The following is a 6,196-nucleotide window of genomic DNA, read 5'->3' on the forward strand; positions in this document are numbered from 1 at the left end:
GAGCGACTGTTTTAAAGTTATTTAATGCCTAAATGGTTAAGGAAAGAGATAATAATATTTCAAACCCGTATTTTAAACTATTTCCATGCGAAAGATTCGAGGCTCCCAGATGTGCCACTAAGTTTTCAGGCTATATCCATAGGGACGTTTGTATAGACGACCCCTTGTAGTAAAGGGAAGCTATATAGTTTCCAAGAAAGGATATAGAGCGACTGTTTTAAAGTTATTTAATGCCTAAATGGTTAAGGAAAGAGATAATAATATTTCAAACCCGTATTTTAAACTATTTCCATGCGAAAAATGCGAGGCTCCCAGATGTGCCACTAAGTTTTCAGGCTATTTCCATTCGGACGTTTGTTTAGACAACCCCCCGTGGTAAAGGGAAGCTATATAGTTTTCACCAGGTGGTATAGAGCGACTGTTTTAAAGTTATTTAATGCCTAAATGGTTAAGGAAAGAGATAATAATATTTCAAACACGTATTTTAAACTATTTCCATGCGAAAAATGCGAGGCTCCCAGATGTGCCACTAAGTTTTCAGGCTATATCCATAGGGACGTTTGTATAGACGACCCCTTGTAGTAAAGGGAAGCTATATAGTTTCCAAGAAAGGATATAGAGCGACTGTTTTAAAGTTATTTAATGCCTAAATGGTTAAGGAAAGAGATAATAATATTTCAAACCCGTATTTTAAACTATTTCCATGCGAAAAATGCGAGGCTCCCAGATGTGCCACTAAGTTTTCAGGCTATTTCCATTCGGACGTTTGTAGACGACCCCCTGTGTTAAAGAGAAGCGATATAGTTTCCGAGACAGGATATAGAGCTACACCTTTTACTTCATTTTATGCCTAAATGGTGAAGTAAAGATATAATAATATTTTAAACCCGTATATTAAACTATTTCCATGCGAAAAATGCGAGGCTCCCAGATGTGCCACTAAGTTTTCAGGCTTTTTCCATAGGGACGTTTGCATAGACAACGCCCTGTGTTAAAGAGAAGCAATATTGTTTCCAAATGGGGGTATAGAGGGTCTGTTTTAGAGTTATTTTATGCCTCAGTTGTTCAGAAAAGAGAAAATAATATTTCAAACACTTTTTTCAAACTATTTCCATGCGAAACATGCGAGGCTCCCAGATGTGCCACTAAGTTTTCAGGCTAATTCCATTCGGACGTTTGTAATAGACGACCCTCTGTGTTAAAGGGAAGCTATAAAGTTTCCAAAAGGGGATATAGAGCGACTGTTTTCAAGTTATTGTATGCCTAAATGGTTAAGGAAAGAGATAATAATATTTCAAACCCGTATTTTAAACTATTTCCATGCGAAAAATGCGAGGCTCCCAGATGTGCCACTAAGTCTTCAGGCTATTTCCATACGGACGTTTCCATAGACAACCCCTAGTGGTAAAGGGAAGCTATATAGTTTCCAAAAGGGGGTATAGAGCGACTGTTTTAAAGTTATTTTATGCCTAAATTGTTTAGGAAAGAGATAATAATATTTCAAACAAGTATTTTAAACTATTTCCATGCGAAACATGCGAGGCTCCCAGATGTGCCACTAAGTTTTCAGGCTCTTTTCCAATGGGACGTTTGTATAGACGACCCCCTGTGTTAAAGGGAAGCTACATAGTTTCCGAGACAGGATATAGAGCTACTCCTTTTACCTCATTTTATGCCTAAATGTTTAAGTAAAAAGATAATAATATTTCAAACCTGTATTTGAAACTATTTCCATGCGATTCATGCGAGGCTTCCAGATGTGCTACGAAATTTTCAGGCTATTTCCATAGTGACGTTTGGATAGAGAAAACCCTATGTTAAACCGCCAGTTACAGCCTTTCAGCACCCAAATCGGCTTCCCACTTTATGTTCTAAACATTACATTCCTCTGCCACATACAATTATGGATAAGGGGTCATATGGCCCTCTGCCTCTCAGCTGGGGACTGCTGACAATTCTCAGGTCCAAGGCAGCATAACATATTAAAACAATTGAAATATAACAAATACAAATACATTTAGAAGCTGACTACAAACAACTTGTGTACCATATCTCAGTTCATTAGAGGTGAATATGTGTTATTGATGCATATTGTACATATGGCTGCTACGGAACATCGCAGGACAACAGGTCTGTGGGCTACAAATTTGATAATAATGAAACAGTTACTGCATAAAAAGAATATATCCAGTCAAAGTGCATATCCTAATCAAATGACTTATATACATTAATCACGAAATAATGTTCCTTGTAACCATGTTCGTTTATAGAATAGTTACATTCACTATATATACAATAACAAAAAATGTATTTACAAAACGTAAGGTATACAAATTCAAGTGGACTCCCCTATTCCCGGGGAAAAGTACATTGCAAATCATCTAGATCCCGAGGGTGACAATCGAATGGAGGAGGGCACATGCCCCAACTGTTTTATCAAACCCTGTGTAGCCACCATCAACGGAACATCCAGATGGATGGGACTAAGGGTGAAACGATACACCGATATTCCGATGCATCGCGATACTTGACCCACGATACGATATACGATAAACGTGGGCCCATTTATCGATACGCCACGATACGGAACGCAAATCTCAAGTACAGCGTTTCCTCGGTATTGTGCCTTTCAATAAACCGCTAACTTGGTTATAGCGCGCGCTAACGCATGGCTCCCAAAAACGTACTTACATTTTTAATAAGCTCAGGTTTTACACCGACAGATGTTTTTCCCCATCTCATAAAACATTATCAGCTGATCACCGCAAGCACATAACACCGAAAATACCAGTCAGCAAATCCGAACTGAAGTACGCAATTCAATACCATTATTATACTATCTTGTTATTAAAACGTGTTCATTGTATATCTGGACTTGTGTTTGTAATATATTTTATTAATTTTACTCAAAATTTCATTTAATATTGTTTTCATTAAGTTATGTGAAATTGTGTGTGAAGAGATACAGCAACCATGGTCAGATTACCGCTTTTGACGCATTAAAACGAACTTTAGTTGCTAGAGAATGGATACATATATCAAAAATGCCATACTTCGACTCGTTAAAAGTAATATTTGTGGCAATTTGGCTAATATATGTCAACATAACGTTATCGCAATCGAAATACATGTAGCACGGGAAGTCCCTAGGGTGACTGGTCAAATTGTTCCATACGTTAAAATATCCTGCAACAGCAATCACCAGTACCAAAATGCTACACTTGTGGTTCTTATAATTATATATATAATTATATAGTAAAAGCTGCAACTAAGGTAACACGATATTGGAATAAATTATTCCTGATAAAACAATAATTTCAGATACAATTTCTTCGACCATTGCACCAAAATTCTTTGAAGTTGTATCACTGGTGGAGTACATTAATTATTTTCTGGTGTTTGAACTTTGAATTGTTTTGAAGGAAAGTTGAACAACTTCAGTAGTCTTGTTATTATAAAATAATTTTGACTGTTCCAAAATCATGAAAGGTTCAATCTTTACATGCTTTTAGTCTTTTTTTTTTTTTATCATTGCGTATCGAGATACGTATCGTATCGTGACCAGAATATCGAGATGCGTATCGTATCGTGACCTTCCTGTATCGTTGCAGCCCTAGATGGGACATGCGCTCCCTCCAAGCCCTAATAACTGCACCATCAGAAGAGCTCTCTACTATAATTTTTTGAAAATAATTGACAACTGTAACGGGTGGTAAATACCAGAATATGTTCAAAAGAAGATCAGACTGGGTGATGAACAAATAATGCCGGAATGTGTGTGGACACTTGTGCGAACAAAATACCCAAATGGTATAAATGAGCCATATATGGGACACAAGTGGTGGCGAACTGACTTTGTTATTTTTCTCTTTGTATATATATATTATCATTGATATTCTTTTAGACTAACATTTAGTCTCTGAAATCTTATATTACACAAAATCCTTCTTGACTCTAAAAATAAAAAAAATTCCCTATGCTGATTTCAGAATAGAGCTAGCTTGAGCTGGCTAGACTTGCTTTTGTATGCATTTCTAGATTATTATTTTTTCATGAAATAAATATATTCCACAGTCATGGTGCAGGACTAATATTCTTTCAAAAACTGCAATTAATTTCTTTGGTGAAAATCAAAATTTTGTAAAGCATAACACAGTAATGAAACTCTTGGCATCATGTAACTGACAATGGCAATACAGTATCCTTATCAGACAAGTGATTGTGTTTTGTTTACATAAAGAGTGTAATTGCTCCTAAGAGGTCAAATGTGTGACTTGTGCTGTGTCTCAAAGTTGACAGGCCTTCCGTTCCCTCCTGGAGGAAAAAGTGGCGGTTTAAAGGGAAGACATATAGTTCCCGAGTGAGTGAGTTAAAAGTTAACGAGAGAGGTTGTAGATCGAAATGATTTACCAACAATTTTACAGGTTGGGAGTTATGCAGAAGAAGCATATGATGTGACTGTAATTCCCTTGACTTTACTACTAAGATAATCTAGTTTACCCTTTCTTTACCAATGTGTTGTATTTAACTTAGATTTTATGGTAATGTTGCAGCCACGTTTCTTATTTCGTTTCCGATGAAACTTTGATCATTGGTAACATTACATAACATTTGCAAAGGACGGGCATACAAAAGAACTACACAAAGGTCAAACTACTGATCATATGAATCATATTATATATAGTAGCTTCACGCGATGTATGCTCAGTTGCTTTATAAGATTATTTGATGAGAAACAAATGCATTATAACACAAGAACATACTGATATATATCTTTACTATCTATATGGCTACTTTACCTATTTGACACGCTTGATGATAAAATAGTTGGAACTAATTGAAGATGATATTGTATAATATAAATGCATTCCCAGCCGGAAGTAAAGAACGTGTCGTCTGTTACAAACAGCTTGCAGATTAATTATCCAGCCGTCCTCGTCTTTATCAGTTAGGAGGTGGGAGATTTGTTCATGTGAACCTTCACTGAAGGGATTTGTTCCGGGGCCGCGCTGCAGTTTATTTGGAGATGTCGTATCAGATTACAAAAGTGCTGTCATCATTTGGCCTTGACGTGTTGACGGGAGAATGGCGTTGAGCAGGCGGCGGAGAGGGGTTCTTATTTAAGATGACCCAGACTGGAGAAATAGAATAAAAACGCATAATTGAATTCAATAGAAAAACACTGGAACATGCATGCTGAAACAGAACAGTGAACTAAAATGTACCTAAATATAGGTGGCTGGAGGGGTTGGTGCAGCGTTCGAAATACCTGCCTGCCCGACCGTCCGAGACTGGTTGATTTTAACCCGTACTGTCAGATTTTCAAATCCCCCTGCCCGACGGTCGGGTTTTATTTTATAGGTGAAAATATTCTAAATAATTCCCGATGATAAGCATTAATTCGATGCGCTTATGCTACAAGCAATCAGTTTTGATATTTTTAATTAAACTATCCTGAGAAACAAATGATTATAGTGGGCAGGCAGGTTTTGGTCAGGGCTGGCAAGTATTTCTGCTAGCCAGTCCTGTGGTCTGGCTGAAATTTTTGGGAGTTTCATACCCTGGTTGGTGGTGGGGAAATTAAAGGAAACATTATTCAGGAGCTCTTAACTGTTTGGACAATATTTTAAAAGAGTTCAATTTAACTATAAACCCCCAAAGTATAGACTTTCTTGGTCAAACTCCTCTCACGGTATTTACTTTCGAAACAAGAATATTATATGAACAGGGTGTTATATACTACCTAGTATGCACTAGACAAATAATGTAACATGTGAATAAGTATAAGATATGTGAATAAGTACTATAATAAGACACAAAAATGTTATCAATGCTTTGGGAAAAGCCTGTGTAAGTCTATGTCTCCTGACCCCGGGTTCCATCAGATAAGGGACAGTCTCGCCACAACACAGCTGTTGCTGAAAGGGGATATAAACAATAACACAGAGATGTGGGTCAGCTCACTGGCACTTTTTACTGGCACATGTGCCGATCAGTGGCATGAGCCTTCCCCATATGGACGTGCGCCTCCAAGATGGCGGCACTTTGGTTTCTGGGGGAGGGGCGTGTGCGCCTCCAAGATGGCGGCACGTTCGGTTGCGAGGGGGCATCTCCCCATCCAAGATGGTGGCTCGGCACATCCAAGATGGCGGTGGCGGGAAGGAGGAAGGAGGGAAGGAGGGAGGTGGGAGGTGGG

At 38.0% G+C, this 6,196-nt stretch overlaps 1 protein-coding gene across 1 annotated transcript in view; it reads right to left on the bottom strand.

Moving 5' to 3' along the window:
- The window catches only part of LOC125375988, a 37,851-nt gene extending 32,476 nt beyond the window's left edge, over positions 1–5,375 (bottom strand). Inside the window, exon 1 of the mRNA XM_048387108.1 lies at positions 4,800–5,375. The gene's annotated coding sequence lies outside the window, so the exon portion shown is untranslated. The remainder of the gene's footprint in view (positions 1–4,799) is intronic.
- Positions 5,376–6,196: the final 821 nt, after the last annotated feature.

The sequence above is a fragment of the Haliotis rufescens genome, unplaced genomic scaffold (assembly GCF_023055435.1).
Source record: "Haliotis rufescens isolate VD_foot unplaced genomic scaffold, xgHalRufe1.0.p SCAF_65, whole genome shotgun sequence".
Classification (NCBI taxonomy): Eukaryota; Metazoa; Mollusca; class Gastropoda; order Lepetellida; family Haliotidae; genus Haliotis; species Haliotis rufescens.